The sequence below is a fragment of the Trachinotus anak genome, unplaced genomic scaffold (assembly GCF_046630095.1).
Source record: "Trachinotus anak isolate AG129_WGS33_773 ecotype Australia unplaced genomic scaffold, CSIRO_AGI_Tana_v1 ptg000032l, whole genome shotgun sequence".
Classification (NCBI taxonomy): Eukaryota; Metazoa; Chordata; class Actinopteri; order Carangiformes; family Carangidae; genus Trachinotus; species Trachinotus anak.
Window position 1 is genome coordinate 16313478 of NW_027273883.1, and position 18851 is coordinate 16332328.

The 18851-nt window shown below is 38.6% G+C and overlaps 1 long non-coding RNA gene across 1 annotated transcript; it reads left to right on the forward strand.

Annotated features, from left to right (window-relative positions):
- The first annotated feature begins 15107 nt into the window (after positions 1–15107).
- LOC139613732 (uncharacterized) lies at positions 15108–17564 on the forward strand. The gene is made up of 3 exons (XR_011686816.1): positions 15108–15632; positions 16114–16343; positions 16682–17564. It is a non-coding gene; the product is annotated as an uncharacterized lncRNA (long non-coding RNA).
- Positions 17565–18851: the final 1287 nt, after the last annotated feature.

Genomic DNA, 18851 nt, shown 5'->3' on the forward strand with positions numbered 1-18851 from the left:
CACACATTAGCTGACACAGTGTGGTATGCATTGTTCTGGTGAAAGCAACCTTCTAGAATTTCCTCCACTGAAGAAACCACATTTTTGCCTAAAAAGGCCTTCGACAAAGATGTAGATAAAAGACAAGAGCACAGGCAGACTGGCCATGGAGACAACTGGCTCAAATCCTGGTCGGCTGATGGACCGCCAAACATCCATAAAGTTTTTAAAGTTTTTCCAGGCTCTGTCAGTGTCTTTACTGGCTTCGTCATTTGTGCAGCTGATCACTGTGGACTATAGGACAACCTGACTATGGATAAGATTGTACAACACTAATTTTGTTACGAAAAAAATAACACCAGTTCAGTAAATCAGTCAACCATCAATTTCTTAAATCAGCCTTTAATTATGCTGTGTTAAAAAAAAAATTGGGCCGAGGTCAAACTTGATCTGGTGATCCCTGATTTATAGAACCTTGTATTCTTTCTTTCTTATATAGAACTGGTGAAGAGGCCAACTTTTACAATTTTTCCACTTGCTTTGGTTCCTTCCTCGAATCATCCTTAACATTTGCAAAACAGTAAATACATTTCTCAAAACAATTTGTACAGCACCACACAGTGGATTACCTGCAAAAGTCTGTAGCTTGCTCGAAACCCTTAGTTCACCTCTTAAAAGTAAATATTTATGTCAATAACTATGTCAAGAAGTCCTGTATGTGGTATGTGGGAGATTGATTGCAAGAGATAGGACAGGATTCACATTTACATTTTTACTGTAATTAGTTGACAGAACATACCAGACCATGTCTGTCAAGGTCTTTCTGTATAAAGTATATTTACACTGTACACTGTAAAATGCAAGTGGTCTACTGTAATATGTATAGTAGTAAGTATACAGTATTACAGTACAGGGGACATTGCTGGATTACATACCTGCTCTGTATATGAAGGGTATAAATGATTGATGAGACAGTTGTTCTTCCAGCATTCAGCTGCACCCTTCGACCAGCATGCTCGAATGGCCGAGCCATTATAAGGCCATGATTGAGAACATGGTCCACAACTGTGGCCCTTATTTCATCAGGAATGTGCTTATGTCCTTGGCCTCTTCTGCAGTACCTCTTCCTCTGTTCTGTCTCCCTACCTTTCCACCATGCAGCCTTACTCCTCTTTTTCCTCCCAGCTGTTGACCCTGTTCAATTGCTAGTTCTTCCATTTTCAGAAATTGTAACACTGTGCTGTGCTCTGTCTATATACAGTATACTTACTATTGATGGTTCATGAGAGCTGAGCTATTTAATAGAACTGGTTGATCATTTGTTGATGTAACGTGTCACATGTACATGAGTCAAGTCAAGATTCACCTGAGAGCAACTAATCAATTCAGGACACATTTATCAAAAAACTCTAATAGAAATGTGTAGAAGATTTTTCCCCTTAATTTTAGCAAGAAGTGAGTGCTTCAAATGGACGATTCAGTTTGCAACATACTGTTTAACAAACTGTGGACATAAAGATTTTACTCAGTTTGTCTAAAGTTCATTGAATGTTAGCATTGTTGATGTGCAGCTGGAGGCTAATGTTAGCAGGATTGCCTACACTCAGGAGAGAACAGCAGAGCAGGAATTTGGAGCTGAGCAGTTTTGTTAATGACTTTGCTGAGTGCGAGGTCCAGCGGATGAACTTCTAATGGGTGAGCACCTACTTGTTACCTCTCATATGTTGGACAAATGCACAGCACATAAACATATGGAACATATTTGCACCGGGGCTAGTCACAATTATGTTACTGTTCACCAGGGAACCTATATAATACATTTTGAACAACATGACATAAGGAAACATAATGTAGGAAACAGCAGAGGAAATTGTGCAGAATCGTTTGCATGAATGTGCCAAAACATTTGTTTTATGTGCACATTTAAGACTCTTTTTATGGGGTTCTCAGTTTAAAACAAGTCAGCTGGAGACAGAGTTCTTAACCTCCTCATGGACCTAACATTAGCTTAATTAGCCAGCTAGCTACAGCTGCCTGTGAAAGTTGACATTTCAGGCGGAAAAATCAATGGGTGCCTAGAAAGGAGAGGACTCCTTGTGTCCATGTCTTTCTGAAATCAAGGGCCATTGTTTAAAAAATTACTATAAATTTCAAGTGGTAAATCTGCCACTGTTATCATTGTAAATTGCATATGTGCTGTGTTAGAATGGAAACTTGACAGGCATGGTGTCTAAGGGATTGAGACACTTACACTTACAGTACATGCTTTTAAAATCCATGTGGTTGATCAGTGCCTGAGAAAAACAAAAATGCAATATGCATCCTCAGAGGTTTTTAACTTCCACAGTGGTTTGTTCTATGCAATTGCTGCTCAGAAATTTAAAGAAAAAAAAAAAAGATCGGCTCCATGTGTTTCTATGGTCCAAATCTGTGTTATAAATGAAAAAAAAAACATCATTACATATGTATTTCGTGCATATACAGTACATAGTATACAGGTATTTTTCCATGGTTATGGTCTTTCATATATTTGTAGCTCTGCATGTTTTGGAGGTATCATAGCATCACTGTCAGGGACTTCTTACTGTTTCAGATGTGACTGGTATCCATGAGAGCAGAACAGAACTGATGTGAGCTGACGCACATATTTTTCCCCATGACACTTCTGCCTCCCCTCACATAAGTCACTGTCAATGACCCCTGAGTCAGGAGAGAGGTGTGAGGGAATCATACACCCTCTCACAGAGCTGCCGATAAATCTCGCTGTGAGGTGTGACAGCACCAGTGTCTCCTCAGGGTGAAGTACTGGTGGGCACAATTCTTCATGACGTTGATGTTGATGGTTTGAGACTAATCTTAAGCCCCTTTATGCTGGCATTCAGAGACATTGCAAGGTTTATTTAACTAGCCAACACTGTGATTTTTGTCAGTCACGCATTTGGTCTCCTGTGTTAAAATTTGGTGTCAGTCTACTCCCACTTGACATAAGCATTCACAGGCATGCTCAGACTGGGTAATGCAGACTGTTTCGTTCATATAATGTTCACAGCACAAAATTAGGACATGCAGCTGCAACCACATTTATGGAAAGGGGTCATTCTTGGATACTGCCTCATAAAACATATTTATTGAATATTTGGAAACTGGAAAAATATTTTATTTTACATAGCTAATAAAAAATTCCCATTCATTAAATATAAATAAATAACTGTAGACTTTTGGAGCTAGATTTTAGATGTTAGTTCTAGTCTGTCACTCATACTATTTATAAATTGTGATCACTGCAGTTCAAGAAAACCAGCAATAAATATATTACAGGACCTTTATCAACTCATTTGGTGCTAAGAACAAATACTGTATTGGTTAATATAAGATCACAGTCACATGTTTCAACAACTGTTCATTTTTAATAAGGCTCTGTACATTTAAGACAGGCTCATATTTGACTGACTATAGTGTTTTTTTCTTTAGTCCCCATCTGAACTGAAACTGATAAGTAGCAAGGTGTAGTTTTGTTAATGAATAATCAAAAATCAATTCCAAATCTATAATTGTTCAAATTTTGAAGCCTAGGACACAATACTCAGAATACCACTGGAAATAACAATTTTTAAGTGATAGTCAATGTCAGCAGCCAATGCTGGATTTAAAACATTAAAATGATATCCATGTAGATGGATATAACCATCATTAAATAGCTTTAACCCTGCTACTCATTGCTTGCACCAGATGAAGAAGCGCTGCCACAGCATCTTAAATTATGAGCGTATGTTGAAGGCCAAAGAGTAGGTTTGTATTTGTTGTGAGGACATATATAGGCTCAACAGCTGGTTCCTTTACTCTGAACAGACAACATTTCTGGTTTGATCCATTTACTATTAACACCCAGTCCATCACACAGACTCCTCATTTCAGGGAAAAATATAAAGAGATGGCCTGAATCGTTGTTTCTGGTCCGAGGGCTTGAACTCAATCTGCGCTGCAGAAAGACATGGTGGAGTCCTGGCATAGTAGATTGCTACACAGTTACACAGTTCCCTCCAGGAGTGAAGGGTGAACAACAGGAAACTCGAACTATTATTGCTATGTTGTTTGTAATTTCAGACAAGACATGACAGGGGAGTGGCAAGTGAGGGTGTCCATTGTGCCCTCAAGATAAAATTGTAGTACTTAACCTTTGAGGTGCTTTGAAAGCACAACAGCGCTCCATTGTGCAGCTAAAGGAATTTGTTCCAAACAAAATCAAGCAAATGAGCACTGCTATTTAACATATACAGTACATGCACCTTAATTTAGTTAGGATGACACAGCCTCATCAATACCAGTAAAAAATTGAGAAAAAAACAACATTGTGTCTCTGTAAGAGATGCAACAACATCCATAGTTCTCTGAAAGAGCTGATGGTCTGTAACTGCCATAAATAATAAAGTCACGGTTTGATAATGGAGACAGTTAATGAAATTATAGAAACAACTGATAGGTCTGGTGAGGAGGTTATAGCATTATGTTACATGCTGTAATCATGTTAGTTTCATTAGCGTTGTTGTTTTAGAACAATGCTTATTGGTCACTTTTAGCAGCATCTTCCAAACTGTAACTAAATGGTTGGGATTTGAGTTTTTGTTGCAAAACAGACTGTGGGCCAAAATGTGACGTTGGACTACAAGTGAGCTAATTGCTTCCCAAAGTAATTAAAACTTTCCATAATAGTTAAAATTCACTTATGTCTTGATCTTAAATATTTGCACTTTTAACTTGCTGTCTCTTTATGCTGAAAAACCTTTCCTTCTGTACATGAGATAATAATTGAAAAACAGTGAATCTGGACGTAACACAGTTTTAAGTCTTTCCCCTGTTGTTGCATTCAGCACATTCAGCTCTGGAAGACGTTTTTGAAACCAATACACCTTTTTCATAGAGCACATAATGACTTTCCATAACAGGGAAAGCACATATTTAACTAATTATGTTTATTCAGGCGTCCCAGTAAATATGCATAAAACCATTAATTAATGTTATTAATTACACCTATAATTAATAAACATCCTCTCACATGGCAAATGGTCTGCTGTGAAAAAAGAGGCCCATATTTGTATGTGTATTGTATTTGTTATTGATTGACATCAATTATTAAAATGACACAATTTAACTGTTAAACCAAAGTAACACGATCAAACTATACAATGGTTCTTGTCTGATTACACGCTGTAGAATTTTTGTACGGATAATTAAGGCTCAAAGGATTTTAATGAACTCAAGTCAGGGGCACTTAGCACCTGTGCTACATGCTACCGACAAGGGAGCTTTTAGCTTTACTCAAGAATCAAATATCAGTACAACTGGTAAATGCTCTTTTGTATTTTTCAGAAATTTCACGAGCAATTAGCATTAATTCTTTCATTTCAGACCAACTACCATGATAATCTATTATTTTGATCACACAGATTTTATTGGCTATTCATGTGACAAAGATTTAGTTTATTTTTGTAAAAAAAAGTGTGGCTTTGGATTGTGGTTGTCATGGCCTCTAAATCAAACGGCATTAAGGATTCCTGAAAAGCTGTAATGACAGTGTGTCTATAAAACACAAGTCTTTTTCTCCTTTTTTTCCCCTAATAAAACATATTCAGCTTAGGTTTTTTGTATTAGAATGCATAGTGGGAGCCACTGTAATTGTCAAAGAGAGAGAAAATGCTTTGGCTGGTGTTCTCCATCAGGGACAGATGGACCAGGACTAAATGCAGAAGCAGCATATCTAACCTTACATCTGACAGTCTTTGCACAAATGCTACTGAAACCACAAGTAAAGCCTTTTTATTTTTGCTTTTGGCAGTATAAAGACATGGTCTCTTAGATATGTGCAGTAGATATGTGACAGTATAAAACAACATGGATGACATCAATAATTGAAGCACCATTTATTGTAATTTTGCATTTAAAAAAAGACAAATGACAACAGTAATGGGTATTCAGATTTATTGTAGGTTATTTTAGTCAGTTGTCAGTGTAGGTGTGGTAGCTTTAGTTCATGTCGGAGGTATAATGATTTAATACTTTTTTTTGTTTTATTTTACCGTCTTGCAGAATTTGATTCAGGAAATAATAACCTTGCAACAACAATGTAATTAACCTTGCTCCATCCTCATAAGAGTTTAACAGTGCACCTGACAGCATGATGCAGTGGGTATGTGACCACGACTTTACAAATGGAGAGATAATTAAAAAGGGATAGATCTCCAACCAGGGCTTCTATAATGACCCTTCAAAGACATAAACAACTCTCATTATGACTGCGCCAACAAAGCCTCCATCAAGATCAGGGTATAATTAACAGGGACAGCATAAATGTTAAAATCCATTGATCTTCTGGTTTTACCACCCACAACTGGCTGTTCTTGTGTACCCTGTAGGCTTAAGCCATTAGCCCTCTGAGTAAAGCATCATAAAAGCAGAGATTCAGCGGCTCCGTGAAGCAAATCTGTTTCCATCGAAGCATGGTTATGTCAGAAATTGTGATAGAAATGAGAAAGGAACAAACAAATGGCCAGTGAAACTTCCTGAGGAAAAAATGTTGCCAAATCACACAAAATCCCACTCCTTTGGTTTTCTACTGTAGCTGAAGTTGAAGTCCTTGAGTTGATGTTGCTGCACCATCTGCTTATGATGCTGCGGGAAGAGAGTCTATCCATCTGTTGAATCTTCATCTTTAATCAGTCTCATTTGGTCTATTCTGGTGTTCCTAGTCCTTTTAAAGAAAAATAGGCTACAAGTATAGACTACATACATTTTATAATAGCTGAATTCCTAAATTCATTTCACTCCTCAGTATATTGCAGAACTGAAACCATGCTGTAAAATGCTGTACAGTGTACAGTGGATTTTTTTCTCTTTTTTTTTTTTTGACAGCAATCAGGATCACATTTCTCAACAGCAAATGGAGTTGACAGAGAACAGAGGAGGTATAGTGATTTTGGCTCAGCCACTCTCTGAAGCACAGCTTACCTGAAAGACGGTCTTTTGAAAAGACCTGTTATGGAAATGGGAAAATGGTTTGGTGGGGATGGAGTTTGAGAGACAGACAACCCCTGTAATCTTGACTGGTGTCAGAGCCTGGTCCTCTGCTAGGTGTGAGTGACGATATTACACAAGATGACCCCTGATCTATCCAAAATACCCTCTATAACTGAATGCAAGGAAGAGGGTTGGTTGTGTCTCATGGAGGCCAGACTCTTTAGTAGTCAAGTATAATTTAGCTGCCACTGTATAATGGACTCTTTTTGGTCATGTTGGAATATTTTCTTCGAGAGGTGGTTTGTATTTTATACAGACTGTGAAATTGTGCCACTCACCTCCTGTTACAACAAATATATATATTATTTTTAAATACATGCTGTGCTGTTTTTAAGCTCAAACTGTCACACAGTCATTAAAACGCTCTTTAAATGTCAGATGTTTTTGTAATTTAGCTTGCATTTTAATATTCCAAATGCTTTTATGCCTCAGTGTTTGTCTGAATAAAACATCAATTTCAAGCAAACGCCAAAAACAGCATAATGTCGATTAACTCGGATGTGGAGACCAAGGACTCACTATATCAATAGATGTGTAATCACAAAGTAGTGTTTTGTGACATTTATACTGTATGTGAATTCTCAAAGCAAGATTGTGGTACTATCAAACAGGAGGGGTTGTTTCTTTATTTTCTGTGGCTGTGGAAGCTAAAATTACACAGCAGATACATTTGTTGAACAACACTCATTATTTTATGTTACCATGGTTATGGTCACATGGTGTTGAGGCTTGTTAGAAGAATGCTTTTGTTTAGTTACCTTTCAGGAAATAAGCGAATTTGCTTAATGAAGATGATGCTACCACCAGCAGTTCAAATCTGTCCACCTGCACCTTTAAAGCTCACTAATTATAAATCTGTTTGTCTTTAATACATTTACAAGTGTAAAAACAACCTGGTGTGGCGTCATTTCCTGTTTCCAGTCTTTGTGGTAAGCTAGGCTAAGCTAAGCTTCTGCTGGCAGTCGCTTCACATTTACTGCACAACCATGAAATTGGCATCAGTCTCCTCATCTAGCTCTTGGTAAGAAAACAAAGGCTAAACATATTTCTGAGAGTGACCAAGTAATTCCTTTAAGTGTCATTATTTTGGTTTTTCCATACAGCCATTTTTTTAAGAACACACTTATTCAGAATCTGCTGTAGTGGTGACGGAGCTAAATGCTAGTTAGGTAGAAAGCGTCTGGTAGCTGAGCTCATTTCGTCTGCTGTCGCATCAGGAGGATTCGTGCACACTTACCACGTCACGTGCACATGGCTCAGTACTGTGGGGCTGCTTGTCTGTGAATGTTAGTAAAACTGTCTCTGTCCTCTACCAGATGAGATAACAAACCCGATCAGGGGTCAGTGTCTCAGTCACTGCATCCTTTTGTCTGTAGCCCATGTCCAGAGACCTTCTTCTCAACTGCTAGAGGGTACTCAACAATCCTCTAACACCTGTCACAGGCAGAAAATTGTCCTTCACAGCAGCATGGTGAGCAAGCAGCCTAGAGGTTTGAAACAATATCACAAGTCCAATGATTTTATTTATAGCTTTAATACAAAGATGAGTTCTTTCTCTCAGTCTCCTCCCCGGGGCTTATGAGGTCGACCGACAGTGTCATAAAATGTTCTGGCAAATGACATTCCCAGAGACAATGACCCATGGCCTTAAAACTACACAATGAGCATAAAAGGGACCTTTACACTGCACTGTGCCTATTCAAGTATTGAGTAAATGGTGAAACTTGAGTAAGCATGTGTGCCTGTGTGTGTGCGTGTGTTCATCTATAGGTGTTTATGTATTCTGAGCCTGTGCACATCCTTCGTGTCTGAGTGCCTCCCACTTTGCGATCATGGGACGCAGTTTCAAGGGTGAAAGGACACATTTTGAGAGAGAAATTGGCAGATACCGGCTGACAAAGCACCCATACGCTCTTTTAAAACCTCCTCCTTTGTGTTTCTTCTGGGCAATGCACACTTTGTTGCTGCCTTCAACTTAAACTTACAGATTCATATCTTCCGTATACACACAGCGGTATGGTGAAGCTGAGAAATTTAATCTTGCAAAGAAGCAGAGGTTAAAATGAAAAAAACACAAAAAACATACAGATTACAATATGTCTCGCTCTAAAAGGTGTCGCACCACCTAACCTCCTGTACCATCCTGACCCAAGTTAGAGAGATGTCAAACTGTTGGCTGTATTTAACCATTCTGTCTCTTTGGCCTTGGACCCACTCACCCAAAGCTGTATTCCTTCATGCATTTCATGCCTGTCCCAGTGACTAATACCTTTCCTCCAAGAGGTTGTAGGTATATGCATGAGTATGCAATCTTGTAGGCATTTCAATATTTTCTTCTTTTTTTTAAATTTTTTTATCATGTGATGGTAGTATGTGTCCTGTCAGTGTACAGTATGTGTGTCTGGCTTGTGACGGTCAGGTGAAAGATTAAAGTCACAAATTTTCCCTCATAGCAATAGAAGACTGTATAATATATAGCTAACCACAATGCCTGGAGGGGTTTCAAATTTCTGATGAGTAGTAACTGGAAAGAGAAGAAGCTTTTTGCTTCACCACAAACAGAGAAACGCACTCAAAGGTAACAAATGCACACATTTCAAAAATGTATATAATATAATTTGTCTGACATATACTTTTGATACATTGTAATATGAAATACTCTCCCAACGAAGGTCGAAATGTGCTCCAATTCAATCTTCATTGAAGGTTGCAGTTTAAGTCAGTGAGGTGACTGAGCCACCTGGGTGGCACAGGGGGCAGGGGACTACAAAGACCTTGGTTCAATGCCTTGCAGTGGTGTTTGGCCCCATTGAATAAAACTGATAGTGTTCCCGGTTGAGAGGCTGTTGAGGGATCAAGTCCTCGTACAGTAGCTGCTGTACTGTAATGTACATAGCTATGTAGGCTGCTGCCGTAGTGACAGAGCAATTCCACCTTTTTTGACAGTAAGACACAGAAATATTTTCCTTACACATCCACACATGGGTACAGTTGATATTCACATGATATGTACATATGGTAGAGATATAGGTATAGATATAGAGATATAGGACATCAATAAATACTCTGCTTTGGAGGTTAACAGGTGTTTCTGTAAACAGGAGAGAATGAGAATTGAATCTGCTGAGATTTGATTTGAAACCAAACAGCCACATGGTCCTCTAGCTTTTATCAAGTACATACAAATCCCCAGCAGTTGCTTAAATCCCTAAAGAAGGTCTTAGATAGCGATGCAGACTTCTCTCAGAATGTTTCAGTACTTTCATTCAAGTATAAAGAAGAGGCTATGCACAATTTTTTTTCCTCCTTGTTCCTGTATCAGTAGAAAGTTGTAATTCATTTTGAATGATTCATGTCATGTGTCCTAAAGCCAAATTTATATTTGAGGTGGACCCAGAAACATGACAGGATTGAAGATATTTGCAGAATTGTTCAATGGGACCAGGATATTTTCTCATCTCATTCAGACTCTTCAATAGCCAAACTGAAGAGTCTAAATGAGATGGAGATTTTTGAAGTGGTATAAAAAACAGGAAAGAGCAGAGGACCAGTAGCAATATTTTAAAAATGTCTTGACCACTAGAAATGAAGACTCCTCTTCAGTTAAGAAGAAAAACATAGTCTGACTCATCTGATATAAGCAGTGGGTATAAGTTTTGATTCAACATATGTCTTTGCTGTTTTTTGTGGTGTTTTCTCTGTGGGTAAATTAGCCATTTTAATGACAGTGCTTGATTCCCAATATGCAAATTTTCCACCTTAACATGCTCCCCTCCCACACTATTTTTCAGGGGCACCGTTGCTGCATCCTGGGCTCAGTGCAGCCCAAGATTACTGTGATTGGTATAAAGAAATGCAAACTCATATAGCAGAATGATAATGGGTGCAGGCAGACCTTCCTCCACTGACTATGCGACACTAAGAAAAAGGTAACCGAGCTGCTGTCAGCAACAAGTAACAAGTCATGTCTCACTATGATTAGAAGTATTTTTGTACAATGGTCTGAAGCTATGTTGTTATTGAAATCATATTTTGCAAACTGACACACATGGTTGCCTTTTCTTTTTCCTCAAGCCCTCTTTATTTCCATTCTCCCCTCTCCAAACTAAGACACCACTGGATGGCTTTCTATCCATGGGGGAGCGCTTTACTTAAAAAGCCAGAGCTGGTAGAGAGCACTCTGTATTGAGCTCTCAGCTCTTTCAATTTCTGCGTTATAATAGCTTTCAAAACATCATCAGAAATCCGCAGCTGGCAATAATGGACCTCTATTCAATTGCTAGCTCACACTTATCCCACCAAGTGACATTGCCTGGTCTTTTGGACATCCTAGATAATATTATCTCTCCCGCCCATGCAATCATTATATTTCTACAGCACACTCTGCAAATGATCGGTAAACACACACACACACAATTTTCAGACAGGGTGCACACACACATGGACCTGCACAAGTGCAGTAATTAAAGCTATGTACACACACACAATTTCACCTACACACAGTCACACAGCATACACTACAGTTTATTCATGAGAATAATGAACAACTCACAAAAATAGAAGCCTTTCAACTGACTTAGGTTTTCATTAGAGACTAATTTATAATGTCTACCCGGGGTAGCAACAAAGGTTAAGTTACTGAAAAGACCTCTGACTATTTTCTGTGGAGGTAACATTCTTTGATACAAGTGATTCCTGTAGTGGCATTTAGAATTTAAATTCAGCTGGTGGACTTTATTAATACTGAAAATGAAGGTAGAAATTAGACCATAATTATGGTTTCTTATATAGAGGAGAGCAGATAAGGTGACAAACTCAAGCACTCCGCTGCTTCAGTCAGTTTTATTAAAATTGTTTATTTGCATTGTTTAAAGTGTGGCTCGATAACTTTTCATAATTGAAATAACACAGTCCTCCATTTAGGAAAGAAAAGTTCGATTCTTAAGCACCCAGAATGGAACTCATTAGAGGGCAGATGTCATGGCCAATGTCAAACAACATACACCAGACTTAAGAGAAAAAAGAATTGAATTTATAGTAAATGATCCGGATCTGTCCCTAAATTTAAAGGCTTCTTCTTTGGCCCATGCCCAATCCCTCCACCAGGTTTGGTGCAAATCAGGTCAGTACATTTTGTCAGATTGTTATCTGGATCTGCACCAAATTGTACAAAGTCATAGCTCTCAAGACTGTAAATATGTCAGATTTTTTACATGAAGATTTTTTACAGTATTTCCTGAGAAACTAACGAAAATGTAAAAAAATATCTCGCAATGTTTAATATGTCGCATGTGATATATCATGTTTCAATGTATTTATTACTAAAAGAAAAAGAGAATGGCATTCTACAGTTTACAAGGCCAAGACCAAACAATCCTATGTGTCTGTGTAGCTCTTTTAATAGAAATAAAAAAAGATGAAAAGGAAATAGTCTGAGACCTCAGCATTATACAATTTGCACAGCTGCTACTGTGCGAATTTTAAACTAATGCTTACACACTGTTGGAAGCATTCCTAAATACTGCTGGTGCCATATGTGTTACTAAGTAAGTTAAGTACAACTTGATCTTCATGTTTTTTACATGAAGATCTATACATTTTATCCTGAGATTTTTGACTGTCAAAAATTCTATATCTTGCAATGTTGCGGAAAGTGATAAAAAATTCTTCAATCTGCCCCTTCTATCCCCCTTTAAGCCCCATTTTAGTGGGTTTTTCCCTGGCCCATGCCTCATCCCTCCACCAAGTTTAATGCAAATCGGATGTGTACTTTTTGCGTAATCCTGCTGACAGACAAACAAACACACAAACAGGTGAAAACATAACCTTCTTGGCGGAGGTCATAACTGATTCAAGAGAATTTCAAAAGGGGAAACTCAGAATTGCTGTGTAGTCACAGTGGCTGCTGTTTGGCAAATGTTACAATGTCTTGCTTTAAAACATGTGTGAATGTGTCTGTGTACTAAATTTTTAATATGAGCTTATTAATATTAATGTACCTACATTGCAGGGGGAAGAAACTGTTCACACATATGGGAGGTCACCTCCAACTGGTAGACAAAAAGCTTGTCTTGCAATATTTACTGATAAATGAGTAAACAGTTGGGGTATGATTAAGGTTAGGTTTAAGGTCTGGAGTTTGGTATATTTTTTAACTTTTTGTCCATAACACTAGCTTTTCTAATCATAATCTGCAGATATTTAAAACAAGAGGCTTAATGTTGTTTGATTCTTGGCAATGGATTTCAAAATTCAAACTTCACAGCTGAGTATAGAGATGTGATGTACTTTGAAGTTGTTTCAGGTAAACCTCAAAAGGTGGAAAACTTTGACTCACCTTAACTCACTTGCTACCAATACCCTCCTACTTAGTTATACTTCTGAAGATGGGGAATTCAAGAAGAAGAAAAGACAACAAAAAGGGATCTATCAGGTTATTTCCCATTCACAGACAGAATCATCTTTCTCTTTACAGAAATGTTCTGCAGCAGTGTTTATTTTGTTAAATTGTACGTTGTATTTTTTCCAGTCCACATTTCAGCTTTGTGATTAGCCCCTCTTGATGACATAGAGTGGGAAAAAGATAAAGATGGACAAAGAGCAAACAGATGGCTGGGTGTAGCAATTTTGCGGAACAGACCAAAAAGCACAATGGAATACAATGTAATTGTGGTCATTACATTACACTGCACAATGCCAGATTTCACTCAGAGATTTTACAAATGCCTGAGGGAAAGCAGTTTTTGAAAACCATGTAATGTGTCTGTTCATTGGCAGTCAAATGAAATATAAAATAAACCCCCTTCTCAAACAAAAAATCAGACAGTTAAATTAATGGCACGCTCACTTTTAGCATTTAGCTTCAGTTTAATTACAGTGACAATAAAAAAAAAAAAAAAAAAAAAAAAGTCAGTGTTGTAAATGTTGTCCAAATGGAAAACATCTGTATTTTTGCCACTGAATATTTTCCAGCCATACATTGAATGCTACATCATATGTATTGTGTGTATTGGGGGTCGATTATTGCTTTATTAGGATGATTATATAGTCCTGGAAGAACTAATGGATTTCACTGAACCCGACCTCCAAACAGAGATTATCAAATCATAGCTTAGCAACCATAACTAGACACAGGTCAGTGAAGGTTTAGATTTCCTCACATCCTGAAGCAGGTTTCATGGGACAGTAGATACTCTGCATTCAAAGTTTGGAGAGGTAAGTACTTCTGTGCCTTCCCAAAACCAAAAACATTAAGCAAATTGTAAAAAGTGTGTCTGCTTTAACTTAACTCTCCTGTTATGTTCTGGGTCAAATCGACCCATTTTAAAGTTTGAAGATCTAGGAAAAATAGTTAAAAGTATTTTTTCAGTATGAAACTTCTTCTGCTTGCCTTAATTAGTGTAATCAACATATAATATAAAAATGGTTCATCTCACATATTTGCAACCACCCCCTGCATGTTTATATCAAAATTTATATGTTATGTTTCAATGTTATGTAAAACTATTGTGTTTCATATGTTGGTCTTTCAAAAGCAATAAAGTGGTGAAACATTTAAAAAAAAAGTTTGAACATGCATTTTTTTTTTTATGAAAAACGGGTGAATTATCCCAATTGAACCTGTTAGAGGTAAGGAACACCATTACACTAAATATTGATAGAATAGTTAGTAATGGAGTTAGTAATGAAATACTAAACAGTGCTTGTTAGGATTTTTTTGGTTTCGGACATCTTTTGGATAATTAAACATGCACTGGGTCAAATTGACCCGGGAACACCATTGCTGTTCCTGACAAATGAACATAACAGGAGGGTTAAGTTGCGTTTGCTAGCATGTTTGGCAAACTACTACCTACATTAGAAACCAAGGCCAAGAAGCCTTTGTGGGGTTACAGGTTGCTCAAAAAATAAAGGCCCATCCAAGGCTAACCCATACACTGTATTCTGGAAGTATTTCCCAACTGTGTGGAAGCCAAGAATGGACGTTACCAGAGTTCAGACGAATGTTAACATCTCTGTGCTTCTCTTCACTGGAATGGGGGAAGTTAATACTTCTATATTACTTATGAGGATTACAATGGTGTTTCTTCATTAACATGTCTTCTGCAAGGATCATCCCTGGTAAGGAGATGGGCTCTCTGTCTTTCATCTTTAACAGACAGTCACAAGCTTCACTCTTCTCACGTAATATCAAGCATGTGGTCATTGAGTGCACATTTAAGACCTTTTAACAGTGCTCTCGTGTCGAAACAAGTCATCTGGAAAAATTACAAAGTCTGTTTGAGTCGCGACATAGCATTTTAAACTACCCTACAGGAACCGAGCTGGGCTGTGATTTTGGCAGAATGGCTGTACTGGGTAACTACAGCTTTTGTCTTCACTATGTGACACACACTGGCTCAGAAAGCACTTGGAGTGAACTGGCTTCACTTGACCCAGACCTACGACTTTGCTCAAGTATGTCAACGTAACCTGGACAAACTCACATTTCACCAGATTAAGTGTGAGATTGGCATCAATACTGCGTGGAGTTGCTGAATGTGATCATTCCACAAGTTTGAATAGACCACAATATCATCCAGGTAAGCTTCGCAGCCTGATATACCTGACAACACTGTATTTACTAAGTGCTGAAAGGTTGTAGGAGCATCACACATGCCAAGTTGCATCACTGTATATTGCAAGAAAGTGTCAGAAGTCACAAATGCAGAAATCTCTTTTGCCCAAAGAGTTAGTGGCACCTGCCGATATCCTTTTAATAGGTCTAGTTTTGTAATGTAGTTTGCACTGTCAACATGATCAACACAGTCCTCAACTTGGGGAAGAGGATAAGACCAGTCTTAGCCATTAGTGCCAAGAGACACAGTGAACTCCATGAACTAGAACCTGGCTCTGCAATGCTGTTCTCCAGCATATAGTCTACCTGTTTTTGCAGGTGTAAACGCATATCAGGATTCATTCTGTATGCATGCTGTTTTAATCCCCCACGTTGATATCCTGCAGCACATGTGACAAATGGGATTTAATTAAACTGTCCATATCCCCATGTTGTGATTGAACCAGATGCGGAAAAGTTTAAACAACATTTCAGAATTTTTCAATTGCCCCTGGACCACAACACTTGATGGCCCTACCACACCCCCGGTCAACTCAGCGGACAGTGCTGAAGCAACCTGCACCTCAGGGGAATCAGCACTGGGCAGCACCAAAACTGCAGGGACCTTATCAATTATGTCAGCACTGGACAGAACCAAGGCAGCTGTACTCTCCCCTCTGACAAGCTGTCTCTCCAGGTAAGGTTTCAACCTGTTAATGTGACATAACCTACTTCTCTACTTATGCTCTGGAGTGGCAACTATGTAGTCTTGGTCATTCAGTTTGTTTTGAACCACATAAGAACCGCTGTAATGGGCCTGCAGAGCAGAACTGGCCACAGGCAGCAACACCAACACTTTGGGTTAAAACTTCTAGTTCTGGCATCTTTATCAATCCAGAGCCTCTTCATTTTTGTTTGTGCAACAGATATGTTTTGCTTTGCCAATTCACAAGCACTGTGAAGTTTGAACTGGAAATTGCAAACATAGTCGACCAGGTTTTGCAGTTTGCCATCACCCAACCACTTGTCTTGCAGGAGTTTGAGAGGGCCTTGCACAGAGAAGACCAACTCCAACGGACTGAAGCCCTTCGGTCGTTCCCTGCTCCTGTTCCTAGGCGTGACCTGCACCGTTTTTTGGGTTTCGATTTGCGGATCCGAAAAACATGATTTCACTGGTCTCAGAGTGGGTTTGAGTATATAAAGGCTTTGCTGACTGAGGCACCAGTACTTGGTGCGCCTGTGTTTGACTGTCCATTCAGGCGCTCCATTGAAACGAGTGATGTGGGAGTGTGTGCTGTCCTCCTTCAAGAAGGGGATGATGGTGTGGAGCACCTGGTTTCTTATTTTTCTAAGAAATGTAATCAACTTCAATGGGTGCATTCCGCCATTGAAAAGGAGGCTCTGGCCCTTGTTTTGGCATTATGTTTTGTATGAGGGTTTATTTTTTTCTGTCTCCTCCATCCTCTTCTTTCTCTCTCTGGTTTCCTCTGGTCCTCCTCCCTCCTTTTACCTGTTATCTCCTGCAGGAATGGGGCACCTGTAGTCAATTAATTCTCCGAGCGTAGAAGTAGGAGGAGGAGCAGAGTGCGGAGAGACTGATTTTTGTCTCATTGACTCATTGTGGCACATTGCAGCGGTTTCTGTTCCAAGTTCTGCTTTTTGTTCCCAGCATGGTTAAGAGTGCTGGCCTGTATTATGTTAGTTTGTTATTTTAGTTTGGGGTGTAGATCACCGGTAGTCCCGTTTTTGTTTTTTTGTTTCGATTTTGGTATAGGTTAGATTTCATTTTGAGGTGTAGTTTAGGGGGGACAACTGGATGTGACGGCCCGTGGCGTGTCTGTCAGCGTGTCCTCATCTTTTGATTCTTTTGGCTGGGATCTCTACCCTCTTTTTGTTTGTTTCCTTTGTACTTTGAGTATGTTATTATGTTTACAATAAAACTGGTCGTTGGTTTTTGATAAACCAGAGGTATTGGCGTCCTTTCTGTATGTGCCAGTCTCCGGAGCCTTTGCTTGTTTAGGGAGGCCATAACAGTCCCATACACAATCATAGGAAAAGGAACAACTGTAATACCAAATTATGTGAAATAATATTTGGAAAGTCCAAAGGAGCCATATGAATAAAATATGTGTGTAGGGAGCCAACAGGTCAGGCAGCTCAACCAGTGGAAGTCTCGGACATGCACACTCTTAGCTGACTCCACTTTAGTAAAACTCTACTTCAAATGCTCTATGGGCCCAAAAATGTGAAACAGAAACATGTTTTTTCCACTGTGCTCAGGAAGCAGCCTCAATAGGAATTAATGTAGCTCTATTTTTGTATGTGGTATCCATTTCTCTTCAATACAGCCATGGTTTTACACCAAGTCATTGAGCTGTTAGCTTAAATAGTTCGCTACCTACAACTGATAAAATCTGCTAGTAACAGTTGTCATTTCAGATGATAAAATTGCCTGTTACCAGCTAGAAATAATTCCGAAACTCAAAAATGACTTAGAATTTCAAGTGATAAATGTGCCATACTATGTAAACTGAATACCTTGTACAAGAATGAATAGATAAAACAGATATCTGACCGGTTTTAAAAGCTGTGGGTGTTTAAACAGATGGTATACTTTGTGAAGATGAAAACAAAGTGCCCCTTGCCCCGTTCCTCACAATGACTTTAAGATGCCACAAAGAACTAAATCTCTCAATGTCAAAAGCACTTGGAACAGATGAACCTCTGCATAGATTGGAGAAATGCTGCAGGGGCAAGCTGAAAAAGACTATTTCTTCAAGGCCAAGTATATATATTTTGGTTAGTTTATCTTTTTAAGGAGCTCTCAACCGATAAAAGAGTAAACATACATTTTCATCGTCACAGATTAGAGGGTAAGTCCACAGTAGAATGGAAGGCATATGTCATTTCTACAATTGTGGACAAGTGGACAAAGCAAAGAGAAAAATAATCTCTGTGAAAAATGTTGGAGCTGGGCTCTGGGTAATGTTATGAGCACGTTACTTCCAGCACTGCAATAACATGAACTGCAAATTGTATTTTAAATCTTACAAAACAAAGTCACCTTTGTAGTCTCCCATGTGTCAACCTTAGTTCTCTGGTTGGAGCTTACAGCCTTCACTCTCTGGCTTTTTTGCATCTAAAGAAGTTTATTGATTTCGACAAATATTGACTGAACCAAATGAAATCACAGAAAAGTCATTTT